The following is a 20679-nucleotide window of genomic DNA, read 5'->3' on the forward strand; positions in this document are numbered from 1 at the left end:
TGGGGGGTGGGGTAGTTTGACAAGCTCCCTCAAACTTCCTCAAGGTCTAAATTTGCATCTCTTGGGACTAAAAAGTAGTGAGGACTTTTTTTTTTTTTTTTGGTAAAGGTGACTTTGCTTTTATGCAAAGACCAAGAAATAATCTGACAATGGAAAACTATCTGAAGGAGAGGAAGTACTAGTCCCCATCCCAAGACTTAGCTACCAAGGTGGGGCTTGGGAGGCTGTCAAGGTGACAGTGAAATAACCCCACCCCTGGGAACACAGCCACCACCCAGGGTCTGTGCTTCTTTTTAGCACGTGGAAGCAGTGCCCTGTGTTGAGTGAAAAGGGATTCAGGCTTGGTCTGATCTCAGTATAAAAGTTGGCAGTCAGGAAGAAGAGTTCGTCCCCAGAGTGACTTAACCCCATATTTTCACAAACCTGCACCTAAACCCAAACCAACAACTGCAGGCCTGTCCAGGGAGACACCAGAGGGAACACTTCTTTCATAGGAACTCTGCCATTTTCTGCTCTGTACGGGGAACCCAAGTGATCCGAGGCTGCAGCTCACATACAAATGAGAGAAAACAGCAGTTTCAGTCTATACCTGTCACCGGGTGGTTCTTACAGACATGAATGCTTTTATTGTGTCTCTGGAGCGAGCAGTCCTGAATCTCGCACATGGGGAAACAGATGCAGAGATAAAGGACAGCCAGCGTGACAGGGCAGTCAAGGGCCGCCCCTCCAGGAGGCACAGCAGGAGTCAGGATCCTCACTCGCCCTACTCCTGCTAGGATGGGGTCCCCAAGCCAGGAGCCCCGTCTCCCCCCCAGCCGCCACACTCTCTGAAGCTGGCACAGGACGAGTCTGGAGGACGGGGGGCAGTGGGGACCACACACAGAGGCCCACAGCACCTCTGTGCCCACAGACCCAGGGCCAGTGGAGCTGGAGCCTCCCGGGGGATGGCGAAACCTTCTGGAAGCACCCTCCTCAACACCCCTGCCTTTCCTCCTCCCCACCCATGGGAGCTGGAGCCTGGCTGCCTCCGAGGACAAGCATCCAACAGCCCGGGGCAGTTGTGGCTTCTGGGCATGTCTCCAGGACAAGTGGCCCCATTTCCTACCCGCCAGAGAGCGAGCAGCTCGAACAACGGCTCAGCCAGAGCCAGGGGATCCTGCGGGGGCTGCTGCTCTGGGGCAGGGCGTCTTAGCCTCCTCACACACCCTCTCTTCTTTTCTCTCCTCGTAGCACTTGCTCTGAGAGGACAGGACTTTCCCATAATCCAAGAAAGGCGAGTCTGAATTAATGAAATCAGAAGTAAAAGCCAGATGCTTGTCAAGAACCCCAACTTGGTGACTTCCCAAACCACCCCAATTAAGGGCAGTTAAAGAATTTAGTACATAGCCCGCCAAACAAGCTGTGATGAACCACAGGAGGTCCCTCAAAGTCAGCCCATTTGCTGGTAGCGCACAGTTCTTCTAAAAACTTTTAAAAAGCCCATTCTTTGGGGTTTAAAAAGCATACACAATTTTTTTTTTTTAGTTTCTGTCCAGTAATATTCCATAGCATCTCTTGAGTACCTTATATAATGCCAGAAAAAGAAGGTAAAGGAAAGGACATTGGTGTTAGTCAGCCTTCTTGAAGTAACTACCACGTGCCTGGCATTTAACTGCTAATCCCCACAGGCGTGGACATCAACCACTTTGTCCTCTGTTCCATCTGAGTGCCCGGCAGAATGTCCAGGGCAGATCTAGTTTTCAATCCCCATCTGCTATGTGTGCATCTTTAATCCTTACATCTAAACTGTATTCTTCTGATATACGATCCATATTATTCTTTCTATTTTTATAGATGAGAAAACCAAGGCTAAGAAAGAAGTGTCCTGCCCAAGGTCACACATCTAAACAGACAACAGAGCTGAGATGTGAACCCAGGACCACTCAGGCAGTGGTCCCCAATTTTAAAAGTACAAATGGACAAGAAATGGGCGTTACCCGTATCGTCACAGAAAATAAGCAAGCTCTTTGTAATACTTTGCAACTAAGGTGAACTCCATGACAAAACTTCTACAATACAGTTAAATTCTGGTTATTTGGTCAAATGGATGCTACTGATTATTTTCCTCCCTGATGAGTGAGGTTGCACTAGAGGTACCTTTTCTTTATATTTTAAACAATACTTATTTTGAAGGGGGAAACAGGCCAAACCTATAATCTATTTAAAATGCGTTAGGTCACAGACCTCTTTAATAACACTCATTCTTCCTGCTGAGAGAAAGTCTTTTCATCTTCAGGCTGGTAGATTTTATTTTTGAAAATCTACCCTATTGCTGTGAATTACACCATATCTCAAAAAAGGAAATGCTCCATGAGAAAGCAAAGGCAATATGCAGGGTCTTTGTGTTTGATTCCGGAGACCTTAGAGGTTTTCCTAACAACTTGACAAAACAGATTGGGAGAAGCTAACAACTTCAGAGTCCTCTTATGTCATTTCTGAGTCTTTTCATTTTTTTTCAAAATTAGCTGCCAATCTACACGTTTTCATGATTATTCCACAGAGATTAGGGCTGGCGCAAATAACAATGAAAAACAAGATTTAAACAGGATGGCAAGGGGAATACAATTTGGCTTTCACACCTCCCCCCATATTTAACTGAGCCATTCACACACACACACACACACACACACACACACACACACACACACTTTTTTTTTTTTTTTAACTGAGCCACAGAGAACTCTTCCTCTAGCGGTTTGTTCTACTGTGAACCTGTTTTTTGAGGGCAAATTAGCTCCCATGTGCAATTCTGTCCTCACATTTTTTTTCCCTAGGGGCAGGAACTGATATGCAAAAGAGGAAGGGTCAGGGGGAACTCAAGAAGCCTTTTCAAAATACAGCTGAAAATCCTGCTGTCTGAAAACATTCTCAGTGAGGAAGGATTGAATACAGAACGAAAAGAACCATGAGGCTGTTTGTAAAAGCCATCATGGAGCCACCTGTTTAGAAGTGAGGCAAAGAAAAAAGATGTGAGATGTTAGAAATCAGAAAATAATAGAGCAAATGGAGCTGGAGACAGCCTGTGCTTTCACAACAGCTCCAGAGCTGGGTTTCGAGTGGCCCAGGAGAGGTCCCCGCACTGCATGCTTATCGTGTGTCTGGGTCCGCTCGTGTGCCCCGCTGTACACTGGCTTTCAAACCGCTAACAGGAACTGCTGTTTATTCAGCAGCCCCCGGAGAGGCAGACACTCAGAATTTACATATGCTTTTTGAGGACTTTTCCTGATGCTGGCCCTCATCAGAGGCCATTTCCTAAGTAGCTTCCTCAAATATAAATGGCCTTTTACACTTCATCACTTAAGTAAAAGTCTAAGTTTAGAATCATTTTCTTCTACACTCTTCCCGATTTTAGAAGCCTTCATGCTTGGCCAGCAACTGTGCAACAAAAGTGACACCTCTATCTTTAAAAAAAAAAAGCAGGAACTGGCCCCAAATAATGATTTACAGGGATATTCTCACAAGTGCTGACCTCTTACCATCATGAAGTGAAGAGACAGAGGACCCCAGGGAGAACTTTTGTGTTCCTATTATTTCAAAGATTTTTTTCTCATTTTTTATAAAACAGATAAACACAAAGTTACTGATAACTAAGTTACTGTAACATAAGTTACAGAGAAACACAAATCTGAACTCAGTTTTTCACTCAGCAAGGTAAGATGCTGGCCTAAAGAATACATACAGTATCTCCTCTCGCCTTCTTAGTAGTGAAGCTATCTTAACATACCAGTATCATTTTATGTGGACATGAAAAATGCAAACTTAATACTGTACATGGTAGAAAAATTTACTTATATACCTATAAAGAAAAGAAAGAAAGTGAAGTCACTCAGTCGTGTCCGACTCTTTGCAACCCCATGGACTGTAGCCTACTAGGATCCTCCATCCGTGGGATTTTCCAGGCAAGAGTACTGGAGTGGGTCGCCATTTCCTTCTCCAGGGATCTTCCCAACCCAGGGATCAAACCCGGGTCTCCCGCATTGTAGGCGGACGCTTTACTATCTGAGCCACCAGGGAAGTCCTATAGCACTCCCCAAAATATACCTGTCATACTGAGGTTTCTACATATGCCTCTGGACTTCTTTTTAAAGCTATATGTTATTTAGACCCAGGGAAATAAAATTATTCTAATCCCCCAGGAGGATCTGGTGTTTACAGTCCAGACATATCTATTTATCAACAACAACTGAAAAGCTATTTTTGATTTTCCTATTGAGGACACAATCCCAGTGCTGTACAATCTTTTTTTCCTTTTTTTTTTTTTTTTTATTTAGAAAAGTCTCTCCTGCCGAGCTGGTGGGCAGACTAGAGCTACAAATCTAGAAGCAAACAGAGACAGAAAATGTGTTCTAAATCACCCTCACAGGGTGGTGGCTCCAGAGAGGAATGGGTACGAACATCGATGGTTGACTCTCTGTGTTAAGGCCACATGGTTTCTAAGCTACTGGGAAATTCTCCCTGAAGGACTTGCATTCTGAGCTCAGTTCTGTTCACAACATCCCCAAATTATCAGTTGTAATGATTAAAATTATCAGTAGCAATGAGTTAAAATGAAGTAACTTCTTACAAAGATTCTTTAAAAAATCATTTCTATTCACGTTTCAAAACCATGCTCAGAGTACACAGAATACAAAATCAAAAATCTGGCTCCTTAAATCGTAGCAACTTCAGTACTCTTTGGAAATTTACTTTGGTTTCCCCAACCTAAAATGGGTTGGCTGAAGTCCAGTTCAGCCCTGTCTGAGAAGGGTTAAAGGAATACAAATGTATCAATGATTTGGCAACAGTGATTGCTATGGACAGTAAATATGATAATCAATGAAAAGAATACCACTTGCTATTCTGAATAGGCTCTTCAGTTGGACCAAACTAGCAAAAAAAGTTCTAGATTTCCATAGTATTTGATGATGGACAGACAGCTTAGATGCCCTATAACCCAACATAGGATCCCAAGGACAAAATGTCCCACAGAATTATGCCCCACATGTAACAAAGTCCATATGTACACGTGCTCCCAGTGGGTATCAGGCCCAACCAGAACTGCCTATCATCCACAGCCTTTAGCCCACAAAGTCCTCATGCAAACCCAGGGGGTGTGGGGGTGTCGTGAGCAGAACCTCACAGAGGTTTACAACTTCCTCGTTTTTGGCCTACAAAAATCAGCACATCTTTATTTATAATCAGGCAGAAAATGTTCACATCCATCAGGGAACCAAGTATAGGAAAACTCTTAAACACTACAGTCAGATTTTTCTGCAGCCCTTAAATGAGCTTATTTTCAATGTTTTTTTTTCCCCCAGTAAATTACCTTTCTTTTACAAAAATCTATCTGCTCTATATTAAACTGAAAAATCTTGAAATTCAGGTTAAACATACACAAACTCCAGAAAGAAGTGAGAAAACACAGGTAGAAATGCATTAGAAATTCCCAAATCATTTTTAAATGGTAATTAATTGCCTTATCTCTTAACAACCTGCAATAGTTAGCAGTATGATTTTTAATTTAATGAAGTGGGATACACAGTCTATCAATGTTTTCACTGTGGATCTCTCTGAATATCACTTTAATTTTCTGCCTGACATAAAACTCAGCACAAGGAGGAAGAAAAGGTCACTTTTCAGGCTCAAAGTGGGGCACGCACCAGGGGTCGCTGGCTCTTTCTAGTTTTCATTAAAAGCGCTGGAGTTCATCAGAGTGCTTCCAAAGTCAGCTTATAAAAGATCAATCCCTCATTTTCATTTCTCCTAAAGATTCTACATTAAACATTTTCTCCATTCGGACTAAAGAGGTATCTTACATGCTATTTCATTTGTTCCAAGTGTGCCAGGGAAAATCTGATGTAACAATGAAAATTTACCAAAAACCAGTGAATCTGTATTCACCGTAGAACCCCTAGCTTTAAAAGAGGGCTCTAAACCAAACCATCTTGTTCAGTTTTAGCCAGCTTCGAACTACCCAAAAGAGCTTTAGAGTGTCATTTTAGCATGTGAGCTCAATAATGGAGGCTAGAAGTCTATTTCAGTATGTGTAAGATTATTTACAAATTCTTTATGCAGTTCATAGTTGTTTCTGCAAATACCACACACATGAGAGACAGAGACAGTGGCAGAGTGGAAGGAGGGAGAGAGGGAAAGGAAGAGACTAAGGAACAACGCTGGGACCCTCGCACACTGCACCCGCCCTCAACACCCCCCAGAAGACCCGCACCAACTGCATGTCCGATGGAGCTAACTTTTGGCGTCAACATGGCAGGAAGAGGGTCAGATTTCCTCCAGTAGTGACTTGATTGCTGAAGAAAAACGAACCACTGCACACTTGAATGAGAAAAGATGAAGAAGGTGCTTTCCCACTAATTAGGACCCATTTTCAGCAATTCGTTAAGCCGTGGCCCTGCTCCGTGAGCCATCAGGAGGTGGAGCAGGGGACCCTGACAGCAGAGAGAGCACATGGAAGGTAATGAGACTCTCCATCACCCAAGACAGTCAGCACGAAGCCGGCAGGGGCTGAGGACACGGGCGACCCCAGGGAGGGAGGAGAGTGCACGCTGGAAGTACCCATCTGTGCAGAAGCAGCAAAGACACCAGCGACCTCACCCAGAAGCCTATGCCCCCCAGAGACCCGAGGGGAGGGCCTCACCCCCAATCTTACCTTGGAGGCCTGGGGCCTTCAGAGCCTCCCGGACTCAGCCACCTGGAAGGGACCCTGCCACCTCCTTCGCCACCACCCTCCTCGCCTTCCACTGGGGCGGAGAGGAAGGTGGACCCATTTGCCAAATATGCAAAAAAGGAGGGAAGATGGTTTTCTCTCAGGAAAACACAGGCAGGAAGGGAGCCCGTGCTTCCTGTCCCGACCAAAATGGGTTCAGAGATTATTAGGACGTCTGACTTGGCGGGCTTGAGGTAGGTGGCAGAGGGGCCTCTTTGAGTCAACAGGCATGATGGGCTCCCCAAAGGCAGAGACAATCAGCCCCGGGAGAAGAGAGACACGGACAGGCCTGTGATAGGAAGGCAAGGGGACCCCAGGCCTGGGACTTGGAGTTTTCACTATTTTTCATGGTTCATCCCCAGGCAGGTCATGGGAGGCATCCAAAGCATCCACCCACCTGCTCATCACAGCAAAATAGGACAAGGAAGAAAAGCTGGACAGAAGGGATGAGGCCATTTGCTGTAGAGAAGGCTGGGCTGCCTCCCCACCAGGCCGTCCTCAGCAGTGAGCCCCTACACACCACTCACCCAGGACAAACCAAAGCAGGATGCGCCCTGCCCACCTCTCCACTCCAGGGAGCTCTGCAAAGCTCCTTTTCTTTGCTCTATTTCACTTGTAATAATGCAGCATTTCACTTTTAATGTTTCATAATGTCTTACAAATATTTGTTAGAATATCATCAAATGTTTTAAAACAGTGTCAAACACAAGCTATTAAAGCAACAACACTGAAAATAGAAGGAGCTAGAGAAAGATAACCTATGGTGTGGAGTCATTTATTAAACTGCAAGAACAACAACATGCCTAAATCTCTATGGGGAAAGAAAAAAAAAAAACAAAAACAGTGTGGGCATCTGGTTGACCCCACAGTACAATCAGCTTGGTTGCTGTTGCTTGAGTCTGGTTGGGGGGGTGGGTCCCACGTCTCTGATGAACTCTATTCCTGTCTCCTTCCTTATCTGGATTTTAAGTGTGTGTGTGTGTAAGGCCTATGCTCTGAAACACAATCCGCCCAAGGTCTGGATCAGATGTGTGTACATGTGCCTTTTCTCAGCAAAACCAAAATGATTGGTCTCAAGGTGTCAACTGGATCAACGGTTCTCCCCTTGTCAGCCACAAAGGATGGGTCACTTGTCGCTTTTACATCTTGTGTTTTCTCCCATGAGATGAACTATGCTACACACATGCCTGAGGGCTCTTCAGACACAAACAGATCGACACCAGGCAGGGACTAACGGTAACCGTCAGGGCAGGAGGGGCAGCATCTCATAGCCACAGGGGAGACTCACGTAGTACACAAGCACCCGAAAGCGCATGTAGAAACAGCAGAAATTAACACAACATTGTAAATCAACTATATTCCGATAACATTTAAAAAGCAGTATTTTTTAAAAAGAAATAGCAAAGGCTGCCAGTTAACCCAAACAGCTGCTCCCTGTGAACTGGATCCACTGACATAAATGCCCATTCAAATAAAACAACAGAACCAAGAGTTATCTTGTAGTGAAATTATTTCATAATTACAAAGATCAGAAGAGGCAAAAGGGAACAAAAACACCTCTGCATGCTGCTGCCCTTGACCAGTCCTAGGTTAACTGCAGACACCCAAAGAACTAGCATCGTTCATGCTTACACTCACCATTCCAAGTAGGAAAATCTGTTTTGTTTTAGTAAAGGGTAAAAATCAAACCAACCAACCTACCAACCCAAAAAGAAGGGCCTTTATTACTCAGGTCAGGTGTGTTTGATTGTTTAAACCCTCTCCCCCCTGCCCCTGTATCTCCCCACGCTGTGTGTACGCTCTCTGTGTGTCTGTGTGCATACTATCACATAATGTCTTTATTTCCTGCATCTATTAATACACACATACCCATGAAGGATACACACAACACGTGTACGGGTGGCGTGGCAGTGTTTCTTAGCAATGACATGTAGTAGACAGTGTATATATACATCAGGTTCTCTTAAACTTCCAGAGTTTGACGTTTATGTTGACAGTAGGCTTCTACATTGACCCAACATGACACACACAAATCCAAGCCAAGGGGAAAAGCTCCCTAAACCATAGAACCACAATCCTCAGACTCTAAGGCTCCAGTGAGGAAGATGCAGTGACCCTAGTAGCACTGGCTGCAGGCCTCTTGGCCAGGAAATTTGCTGTGATCTTAATTTTCAACAAGGGAAATGGCTGCAAGGGAACCACTAGTTACCTTCTCTCTGGAGACTTCAGACAAACTTCTCAAAAGACCCAAATGTAACACATACACACTTGGATTCACGGACCTTCAATTCCCGCGAGACCGTGATGATGGGCTGTTATTGTCACAATGCTCCTGAATTTTGGAGGATATGTCATTTCTCAAGAAGCAGCACTTTAATTAAAATACTGATGAATTATAGAAGCACAGCGGAGTTTCTGAAACTCCTGCCTTCAACTATCACCATGAAATGGGGATAGGAGGTGGGGCAGGGAGGGGAAGAAAACCAGACCGTTTAACTCAGTTACATCTTTTGGTCTTCAGCTCTGGGGACTTTGAGGCTGGGAAATACATTTTTTCCCAGGTAAAAAAGATATGAACATGTATGATCATGAGAAGTTTTGAAACTGAATACACTACATCAAGCTCAAACTGTACAGAATTTTTAAACGCCACCTCATTATGTATATCTCTGCACACAAATTATTTTTTTAACACATTCTGTATAATCCTGAATGTAGGCAAGTCGTCTTCTGATCAGAGATATTTGTGACTACTTAAATTTTAAGCCATGGATATAATAATTTAATTTCTCACTGAAACAATTCCGACACATACAATATACATTATACTTGAATTGTTCCTTTTAAAATCCCACATAAAAGATGAGTCCCAATAACCTCATCAAATAAACATCTTCCAACAAACCAATGAACTCAAGAGGCTTGGACCTTTCCTGTATGCTTCACTCTCCTCTCAACTCAGAACCAAAGTGAACCAAGTCTTAAAATCACTTAAATTTCAATGAAAGTTTAAACGTTATGCATATTAAATATTTTAAGCTTCCTTAAAAAAAAAAAAACTTTCAATAGAAGTTGATCTGATGGGTAAGGAGACATTTCTTCAACACCAGTGTGTCTTTCCAAGTTTAAAACAAGGTACCTCTAAGCTGAACTACCCCTTGGGGAGCAGGGTGGGGAATTTTGAGTGTGGAAATTGAGGGAAGCACAGAGGTTTGACATTCACTCCCGGGGCTGCAGCCAGGGAGAAAGGAAACCGCATTTGAAAGCTGCACTTGGAAGTGCCAGATCAGACACACGAATCGAATCCTAACCCTTTTCACTTCTCCAGATGTCACACCCCGTGCCTCCAAATCAGATGAAAATTTTAAAAAAATCACACCTTCTGGAGATTCCTTAGGTATCACCAAGTATTCTAATTTTTCAAACGTATTTCAAAGACAGTCGCAAGTAACCTGACACCTTTTAGCCGAGGGGCTTCCTAACCCGAGAGCCCAAACTGCACTCAGCAAAAGCACTACCAACTTTTCAAACCGGAATAATTCCTATTCTGCAGAAAGCAAGTTCAGATTCAACCTAATTATTTTACAGTATAAGCAAAAAGCTGTCGCGTCAAAAATAAGAAAAGAAAGCTCGTTATGAATGACTTTATAAAGGCTGACTTCCGTGATCTCACTATAAAAGCGTGGATCGACTTAAACAAGATCACGTCCTCCTCCGGGGGACAGCGGGGCGGCTCACAGCGTCCCACGGCCGGCCTGCCCTGCACCTGCGGTCACAGCACGAAATGGCCACGGCTTTGACAAAAGTCAGTGCTCCCACTGTCCCCAGAAAGGAGAGGTGGACCCGAGCGAAACCAAGACTCACAAATGTGACCGCCTCCGTCTTTTCCTTCTTTCCTTCTTTTCAAATCCAAGTTTTACCACGGACATTCAATCTGAAAACACTCACGTGGATGTGTGCGTCGCACTTTGCAGGTCCAAGACTGATCCTCAAGCGCGAAGAGCAACCTCGGATCCGGGCTCGCCCGGTGAGCCCCCTTGTCGCGGCCAATCGTCCAACCCCGGCTCGGCTGCGCTCCGCGGGGACCCAGGACCTCCGCCGCAGTGGTTGCCCGGGCGCGGGCCGCGCAGGCACTTGTTAGAGCGCCCGGCTTGCTCGGCTGCCGAGCTCTTCCCAGCTTTCTTTCACAATGACTTCCTGAAGTTGCTCACTCGCATTGTTCCCCATTTCTCCGCCGCGATCCCCACCCCCAGCCGGCCGCCACCCGGCTTTGGCGCTCGCGGCCCGTTTGCCCGTCCCGCGTGCACAGCGCCGCCCACGGGCTGCGCACCTGTGCCCCGCGCCGCGCCCCCGCGAGCCAGCGCTCAGCCACCTGCGGCCGCTTGCTCCGAGCGCCCGGGCCCGAGCGCGCGCCCGTTACCCGCGCTCCGCAAACTTTGTGGCTGCGCGCCACACCGTCCCGGCGCGCCCTGCCCCGCCGCTGCCTCGCCTCGCGTGCACGCTCCTGCACCAAACAGGACAGAAGCGAGGAGCGGGGCCCTGGGCGTGGCGCGAGCAGGACTAGGAGAGGGACTGAGACGGGGAGAGGGACTGGACGCGGAACTCGGCACGGTGCAGGACTCCGAGCGGGACTTGGAGAGGGATTCGGGTCGGAGCGCGCCGCCCCAGCCGCCCGTCGCCCGCTCACGCGGCGCCGTCTTGAGCGCAACTCCGGGGCAGCGTGCGCAAACTTTGGCGCCGCGCAGGGCTCGACCCTGGCCGACCCCAACACAGGCGAACAGGGACGCTGCAGACAAGAGCCGTACCTGCTGGCGCCGCCGCCAGCTGCATCCATCTCGCCGGCACTGGGCCCGCTGGGCGCGCCGCCGCCACCCAGCGCGCTGCGCGCCCCGGCCCTGCCCGAGCCGCCGTGCTTCCTCATCCCACCGCTGCCCGGCATGGCCAGAGGGTCTGCCACCGCGCCGCAGGACCCGCGCTTAACCCCTGGGGGTCCGGCGCGGATGGCGTGGTGGGGGGCTGCCGAATCTGGGGCGTCCTCCCGGGGACCGGCAGCCTTGCGCCCCGGGCCGCTTGTCGGGGCGCCCGCGTGCTCGCCCTACCCCGGGATTTGGAACCCAGCGAAGCACTTTTCCACTGCCCGCCCGGCTTCGCTTCCCTTCAGCTGGGCCCACTTGGCTCCCTGGTTCTGGCTGCGACCCCAGTTTATGAGTGCCCACCCGAGGGGGTGGGAAAAGTTGATCCTTGGCAAGTGAGGGGAAGGTGCGATTCATTTTCCCAGACAACCAATGGAATACCTCTCGTCTCTCTTCCCTCCCACCCGCTGTAGGCAGAAGTTAGGATCGCGCCTTCAGTCTTGGCCTGTGTGCACACGCGAGTGTGAAAGGGCGGCGGCGGTGGAGGTGACACGCAAGGCAAACCTGTAATCCCCCTCCTGGTCTCTGCGCCTCAGCCTCTCCCTCCGAGAGCCCCGAAGCACGAGCATAAGGCGCTGTGTATCAATTAAAACAGGAATAGCATCTCTGAGGGCTCACCTCTTCGCCCTTCGCGAAGAATCCATCATTCTGATTAGTCAGGCCCCACCTGACGGGAGCCTGGCGAGAGTGTTCAGTTTGAGTAGAGGAGGAAGAGTCATGAATTCAACAGATTCATCCTGAGTTCCACCACCCCCTCCCCCAAGCGCCACGTTAGGAACCGAGTTGCAAGAGCCAAGGTCTCGGCCCTTCAAGACTTGCAGGGACACAAAGCGAAGATAAATGTTGGAGCATCCCCAACAGCAGGAAAGACACACCGGGTCTTTCCATGGGAAGAGCGAGAAAGGTCGCTGTGGCCCCAAGAAAGGGGCCAGGCAGGCCTTCCAAGTGGGGCAAAGGGAATGTGCAGCTGAGTGAGGCCAGGGAAGGCTCAGGGGCATATAAGGAGGCTGCTGGTGGCAGGGCTAGGGGCCCTGTTGACCACCTTGGCCTCTGCCATTCCTGGATGAAGTCTTTGAGCTACAAACAACTTCTACCGAATTCTTCCTCGACCACTTCAGCAGTAACACTGCTCAGTTCCTCCTGAAATTCCCCTGTGCCGAAGGGAGCCAGTGAACTCCCTGCTTAAAGCCCAGGGTAGGCGGGCTTTAAAGATTCATTGACTTAATTCCTAGTCCTTCCCTTACCTGTATGACTTCGGGCAAGTTATTCAAACTCTGTGATCCTCCTCTCTTTTACCTGCAAGAAAAATCTACTACCCTAAAGAGTCCTTGTCAAGATTAAATGAGACAATAAACGGTGCAGGGCCCCAAAGGAGACAGATGATGCACTGAAGGGGACCTGACACACCTCCAGGTCTTGAATGAGGGTGGCACCCTTAGTCCTGCCCCCCAGGCTCAGCTCTTTAAGCGTGTGCCTTGGTTCCCAGGAGTGTATGTCAAGGACTGAAAGGCTCACCCTCATCTGACCAATGCAAAGCACATCTTGAAGCAACAGAGCATGAGGCTAGGAGCCCAGATGGTTTGACCGTGTGATCTTGGCCCAGGTCCTTAACCTCTCTGAGCCTCAGTTTCCCCATCTATACATTGATGGTAATCATATACACTACCTCCTGGAATTGTTGGTGGATAAAGCTCACCCTATATGGAGGCTCTTGTCATATGCCCAGGGAGAGGAGGACTCTGTGAGCAGTGATTAGTTTTTATTATTAACCCTACTATTATTGACCTGTCTTGAGTACCACTCAAAAGACGTGGACCAGAAGGAACCTGGTATATAGTCTGGGTCTGTAGATAGACTCCATGGGGCCAGAGAGAACCCTTCCATCAGGAGTTAAAACTGATATAGATAATGATAAAAGCAGATTAGAATCTATATTGGGGTAGGGGATTTTTTAAAAAGGTTATTATAGTATTATATGAAACCTTGTGTGTGAATCTTTTGAAAATTGCAAAGCACCATAGAATTTAAAGAATCATTCAATAGAAAATAAAATTAAAAAATGATAATTTTCTAACAAAAACACACCAGAGGAGAAAATATGCCAGTGGAAATTGAAACAGGTGTGATCCTTTAAAAATTTATAGGTCTCAATTCATTTTGTTTCTTTAGGAATACATGTATGTAGCTGTTTCCATAATGTTAGAGTATTAAAAAATAACTTCCTTCATTCAGACAATAATTGTTAAATTACCATTTTTTTCTTTTGAGATAATCTTATCAAAAGAATAAAAAGCACCTATACAATTAATCAAAGTCTACTTATTCAGAATTTACTGTAATAATGGAGTCAGGCACTTCTGTTCTGGCAGAGCCTGGATGGCATTTTAAAGGAGAGTGAGTTTTATGGAGGAAAAGGATAGGAGCGGTGATAAGATATGATTAATAGTTTTGTTTCATACTAGCTATGTGAGTCTTGGCAAATTCTTAACCTCTCTGAGTTTCAGTTTGTCATCTGTGGAGCATACCTACTTTTCCAATGATGGTGCCAGAATTTAGTGAAATTAAATGAAATGATGCTATGTAAGTAGTTATTATAATGATGACATTTTTTCTTTATTTTAAGAAAAATCTGTTAAATAGCAATGAAATGAGCATCTTTTTTCCTCCAGCAGTTGAGTAACAGTAAGTATATTGTTAAATAACAGGAAACGTTTTTGGTTAAAAAGAAAACCTGAAATTCTATTATCTTTCTGTAATGTGAAACTCATACAGAACACATGGTTTCGCCTGAAAAGGATCATGGACTTGAGGAAAAAGACCAAGGACTTGGATAAAACTTATGCAATAAGGGCTCTGCTGCTTTGGTTTCTTTTCCTCAGTTTTTATCATCTCCAGCTTCTGCTTCTTCCGTTTTTGAAAACCAAAAGTTTCCAGCCTGAGGCAAGGTCCTCAATCCTTTTTCTTAGGGCTCACTCCTCGAGTCTGGCTCTTTCTAATCACCAACTGCTGGTTCCCACTTTATTTCTGGAAGTGAAGAACCAGGATGCAGAAATGGGACAGGGTGGGGAGCTTGTGTAGAACCAAGACTGTCCAGCTGGCAGGGACCCAGGAGACCCTCAGGGTGTACTGTGTCCTCTCTGGAGGCTCCGTGCATGCTAAGTCGCTTCAGTCGTGTCTGACTCTGTGCAACCCTATGGACTGTAGCCCACCAGGCTCCTCTGTCCATGGGATTCTCCAGGCAAGAATACTGCAGTGGGTTGCCAGGCCCTCCTCCAGGAGATCTTCCCAACCCAGGGACTGAACCCGCATCTCTTCTGTCTCCTGCGTTGGTGGGTTCTTTACCCCTAGTGCCACCTGGAAAGTCGTGTCTGACTCTGTGCAACCCTATGGACTGTAGCCCACCAGGCTCCTCTGTCCATGGGATTCTCCAGGCAAGAATACTGCAGTGGGTTGCCAGGCCCTCCTCCAGGAGATCTTCCCAACCCAGGGACTGAACCCGCATCTCTTCTGTCTCCTGCGTTGGTGGGTTCTTTACCCCTAGTGCCACCTGGAAAGGGAGACTCCATGACTCCTGGTTTTGAAACCCAGAGAAGTTCAGTAGTTTGCTGATCATTCACAGTTCTGACCCTGAGTTTTGAATCAAGGAGGTGAACTAAGTGACAACCAAATCCTCCTCGCTTTATATTTCTTTCACTTCATTCTCTTTGGTATTGTAAGGAGAAAATGCTTACATTACCAAAAACAGTGACTTTTTATCAATATTGTTTGGTTAGAAGCAACTGAAAGTCAAATTGAGTCTGATGTAATGATTTGAAGATGATAGATTCACTCAAAAACTTTCTGATGAAAAGATTTTTAAAAAATGTTTTGCGTGAATGTTCTGTATGAGTAAAAGTAGATATTGACGTGACCAGAACAGACCAGAATAAAGGAAACCAGGGGGTGAATGTCACGCACCCTCCCCCGCCCCACCCGACTGTGGGTTGTATGGGGCAGGATCAGGACTGAAACTCTATTTCTGGAGGTGTCACACTTTCTGTTGGGGTGCGTTTATTCATTTATTCAAAGAGCTTGTATCTATCAAGAGCCTACTATTGTGGGTGACATTTGAGAGACAGGGAGTCCCAATAAAACATCAGATGTTACCTTATCCGTAAAGGGCCTCCCGCTGCTAATCCAGAAAAGCAGAAACAACTGCATTTCAGTGTGAAAACTGTGGTGGTAAATCCAAACACAAAGCCTGTGGACACAGAGGGTGAAGCTGCTCAGTGGTCCTTGAGCTGGTGGAGGAAATGCTGAGCTTCCCTCCCTGTGGGGGCTTCAGAAGAGCTTTCTCTTTGTTGCTGTTCAATCGCTAAGTCATGTCTGACTCTTCGTGACCCCATGGACAGCTCCCCTGTCCTTCACTATCTCCCGGAGTTTGCTCAAATTCATGTCCGTTGAGTTGGTGATGCTATCTAACCATCTCATACTTTGCTGCCCTCTTCTCCTTTTGAAGTGAAGTCACTCAGTCATGTCCGACTCTTTGTGACCCCATGGACTGTAGCCTACCAGGCTCCTCTGTCCATGGGATTTTCCAGGCAAGAATACTGGAGTGGGTTGCCATTTCCTTCTCCAGGGGATCTTCCTGACCCAGGGATCAAACCCGGGTCTCCCGCACTGCAGGCAGATGCTTTACTGTCTGAGCCACCAGGGAAGTCTTTCCCAGCATCAGGGTCTTTTCCACAGAGTCAGCTCCTTGCACCCGGTGGCCAAAGACTAATAGTCATATTCAAATAACAGCCCTGTTGAGCCTAACTCTGTGGAGGACATGGCTAGAACATTATTTCCCACCTAACAATGCAATGAGGACGCTCAAGTTCAGACAGAGTAGCTTGCCTGGGGTTGAAGATTAAGGATCAGACTCTGGAGCCAAACTACTTGAGTCTGGGAGTTTGGAAACTCCTAGGCTCCTCCATGCCTCAGTTTCCTCTTCTGTAAAGTGGGAATACACCAATACCACCAACAGTCATAGCTTAATGAGTAACATCTGTGGTCTCAATGATTTAGAGCTTTCTAGGTATTCTTGGGTGGATACTTAGCACTGAATCAGTGTTCAATACTTTTGAAGTATTCAGTTTCTAACTTCTTGGGCTGGAATACAAATCTTGGTCACCTCTCTCAGCTATGCACCCGCTGACCCTCCCCCCAACTTATGCCCTGTTTCCCAGCAAAGAACTAAGATCCCTCCAAGGACTCGTTAAGGTCCTTTAAGACATCCTCCTCCCATTGGTGGGAAGTATTTCTTTCCAGCTAGCTTTCAGTGTTTTATTTCCTCTAAGACTCTGATGCTGGGAAACATTGAGGGCAGAAGGAGAGGGGGCAACAGAGGATGAAATGGCTGGCTGGCATGACTGACTCAATGGACATGAGTTTGAGCAAACTCCAGGAGATAGTGAAGGACAGTGGAGCCTGGCGTGCTGGAGTTCATGGGGTTGCAAAGAGTCTGATATGACTTAGCAACTGAACAACAACAGCAAGACCAAATAACCAATCTTGGCAGCACGAGTGTTTTTTTTTTTTTTTTAATTTTTATTTTACTCTGGAGTATAGTTGATTTACAATATTGTACTAGTTTCAGGTGTACAGTAAAGTGATTCAGTTATGCATATATATATATATATATATACACACACACACACACACACATATATATATATCCATTCTTTTTAGGATTCTTTTTCATACAGTGATTACTGAATGTTGAGTAGAGTTCCCTGTGTTATATATTTTATATTTAGTGGTTTGTATATGTTAATCCCAGCCTCCTAACTTATCCCTCCTCTGCGGCCTTTCCCCTTCGGTAACCATAGTTTTCTATGTCTGTGAATCTGTTTCTGTTTTGTAAACAAGTTCATTTGTACTATTATTTTAGATTCTACATTAAAGTGACATCATATGATATTTGTCTTTGTGTGACTTAGTTCACTTAGTAGGATCATCTCTAGGTCTACCCATGTTGCTTTGCAGCACCAGTCTTGGTAAAGGGATCAGATCAACATATCCAGAAAAGATGAAGTTTTGTGAATGGGCTTTCCAATCGGTAAAGTGCACAGACATCGAGTGTGTTGTTGTTCAGTCACCCAGTCATGTTTGACTCTTTGCGACCCGATGGACTGCAGCACTCCAGGCTTCTCTGTCGCTGACCATCTCCTGGAGCTTGCCCAAGTTCATGTTCATTGCATCGGTAATGCCATCCAGCCACCTCATGCTCTGACACCCTCTTCTCCTTCTGCCCTCTTATCTTTCCCAGCATCAGGGGCTTTTCCAATGAGTCGACTGTTTGCATCAGATGACCAAAATGCTGGAGCTTCAGCTTTAGCATCAGTCCTTCCAATGAGTATTCAGGATTGATTTCCTTTAAGATTGACTGATTTGATCTCTTTGCTGTCCAAGGGACTCTCAGGAATCTAGTTATTTCTGTATTGTGTACCAACTTTCCCTCTTCACTGTTAAAAAGTTATAAATCTTTGCTATCCAGTCTGTAGAGGAAGTGGATTGGTTTTGGAGAGGAGATTGAGCTTTGGGACTCTGCAGCAGAAACCATCCTGAAAATCTTGGTATCTCTCCCAGTGTAAGGCCACAGTGGGATCTTGGTTGAATTACGTCACCATTCTAAGCATCATATTCTTATTTGTATCTACAACAGGGATCCAATCCTGCATCATGGAGTTGACTTAAAGATTAAGAGCCTAGGTGTAAGTCTTTAATCCTAAGTATCTGTGATAGTATCCCCTGCTCCCTTTCCTCTGATTGGAGGGGTCCATGAGGATTCTTAGAAGGTGATAACCAGCAGAAAACAGGCGAGGAGGAAGGCCCAGTACCCAGAAGGGGTTGGCAGATTCGCAGCTGGGACTCACCTTGACCAAGTTGCAAATCGATTGTTTCTTTATCTGAGAAGATCTGGGAAGAAGTAATTCAAAATGATTGGTGCAAAGTGAGGATGATTCCAGGAATAGTAAGTGAGCACTGCTCTAGGGTTGTAAAGTTTACCAAAAATGCCCATAAATGTTTCTTTTGACCCTGATGATATCAGGAGGTAGAAGTTCATGAGGCTATGTTTGCCAGGTTTTTCCCATGTCAAGAGCTTCTCAGTCTCCTTACTGAAATGCCAGAGTTCCTCACACATGGCCCTGGACATAGTTTTCAATGTAATGTGTATCTTGACATCTGCAACTCACATCTTCCTCTGAAATCAGAATTTGTGCATCTTACTTGGATGCACAAATTGGCTTGGTCTGATTGGCTTCTCACATTTACCATGTCCTTAAACCAAATCCCTGATCTTCCCCTCAAACCTGCTTCATCTTATCTAATAGCAACTGAAAATTGCCGGCGCCAAAAAATCTTGAAGGCATCCTATATGTTTCCTTCTCTTCCATCCCATCTACCAGGACCTCCTGCCAGCTCTGCCTCTGACAGGCATCCAAAACCCACCCCCCTCTTATCTCCATGGCAACCACACTGGTCCAAACTACTGTCACCTTCCCTCTGCAAGCTGTGGCCCCTCCCAGTTCCTCTCTGTTTCTGTCCTCGCTCCTAACAGCACTTGGGGAGAGCCCGAGAAACTCTGAGGTCAGACTGTGCACTTCTCTGCTGGTCGGTGTGCCAGCTCTGAGGAAGGAAGCCCTGAGGGTGTGAGCTTTTTCTCTCCGTCCTCACATCTCTCCTCTATGTCTCGCATGCAGCTCCATGCCCCTTGCCCACTGGTCTCCAGCCACTTCGCTCTGCTGCTCCTCCAGCATCTAGACCAGCTCACTGTCCTCTGGGCACCTGCCTGCCTGCCCTCATACCTCCAGATCTTTGCTCCCATGTCACCTTGGCTCAGAGACTATCACTTCTCTCCTCTATAAGGTACAGCAACACTCCCCCCACCCCGCCCAAACATTTCCTGCTCTCCATTACATTTTTTTCCTACAGCCCTCATCAACTGTAACATGTTGTAAAATTAACACTTACCTCATTTTCTTGTTCAGTAGCTAAGTTGTGTCCGACTCTTTGCGACCCCACACCAGGCTTCCCCGTCCTTCAGCATCTCTTGTTCATGCTCTAGGAAGATGGGGATTTCCCCCTTTGTTTCCTCAGTGCCAACAGTGACCAGAACACCTAACCACTGTTTCCATTTATGAGTACAACTTTTGAAGGGTTAATCTGACTTCTCTAACTCAGGAAAAACAATATTATTTAAGTCAAACAGCAAAGAGTGTCGTCTTTGTTTTCCAGTCTGCACAGAAACTACTCTTTATTGGCCTTAGACCTGGAAGGACCTGCCTTCTCTTTGTTCATCAGTCCATCTGGGGCACCCGGTTCATGGACACCGTAGGGTTTCATCTTCGCCTGTTCCAGTGCTTCCTCAGCGGTTATAGCCACAGCACAGAAAGTGCCACGTTTCTTTCCTTCTTGGGCCTATAGAGAATCTGATGTTTTATTTTACACTATCCTTATACATATATTATTCTGTTCATTTTAAGCTATTTTCCAAAAAGGAGACAAAGAGTAATTAAAAAATGCAACTCCAGATTCATAATGAACTTTTCCTAATCCTATTCGAGTTGTGTTGTGTGGGGTGATGATCTTTTATTTCTATAGGGTCAGAATACAGGAACAGGAGTCAGTATTTACCTAAGTCGGTGATTTAAGCATTATTTAAAGATACAATATATTCTGTAGCTACTAACAGACCAAAGGATATGTATTTTTTTAGTATTTATTTGCAATATTCTTGTTACTTGCAGATATGTTTTCCTAATGAAGAAAAAGAACTCATTTTCTGTGATATGCATCTCAGAAACTGGCAACTTTATTTCCACTTCAGAGCTCAAATACACAATTTCCTTTAGCTTAAACAGTCTTTTGCAATTAAACTAAAGGGTTGGTTTCTCATTGTAATATCCCTTTATTTTCTATGATTATATCTCATAAACATTCTCTGCCAAGCAGTGTGTTTCCAGTACGTTGTAGTAAATGTCCCTGCATTTTATGAGA

General features: G+C 45.9%; 1 protein-coding gene and 1 long non-coding RNA gene across 37 annotated transcripts in view; one reads left to right on the forward strand and one right to left on the reverse strand.

The window, feature by feature from the left end:
- Positions 1 to 7499, forward strand: part of LOC145523758 (uncharacterized) — a 9659-nt gene extending 2160 nt beyond the window's left edge. The window contains exons 1-2 of the long non-coding RNA XR_014066877.1: positions 1 to 6490; positions 7105 to 7499. The exon at positions 1 to 6490 is cut by the window's left edge and continues 2160 nt beyond it. This is a non-coding gene — a long non-coding RNA (uncharacterized LOC145523758). The remainder of the gene's footprint in view (positions 6491 to 7104) is intronic.
- IKZF1 (IKAROS family zinc finger 1) overlaps positions 1 to 10987 on the reverse strand; it is a 96963-nt gene extending 85976 nt beyond the window's left edge. For 16 of the 36 annotated variants that reach the window (XM_081534629.1, XM_081534626.1, XM_081534628.1 and 13 more), the window contains exon 1: positions 10691 to 10987. The gene's annotated coding sequence lies outside the window, so the exon portion shown is untranslated. Of the gene's footprint in view, positions 1 to 6685; positions 6769 to 7139; positions 7264 to 10690 lie in introns of those variants that run through there. The other 20 variants (XM_081534631.1, XM_081534630.1, XM_081534627.1 and 17 more) reach the window with 2 other exon arrangements.
- Positions 10988 to 20679: the final 9692 nt, after the last annotated feature.

This window comes from Giraffa tippelskirchi, chromosome 10 (genome assembly GCF_054371585.1).
Source record: "Giraffa tippelskirchi isolate mGirTip1 chromosome 10, T2T-mGirTip1v1.2.pri, whole genome shotgun sequence".
In the NCBI taxonomy this organism is placed as follows: domain Eukaryota; kingdom Metazoa; phylum Chordata; class Mammalia; order Artiodactyla; family Giraffidae; genus Giraffa; species Giraffa tippelskirchi.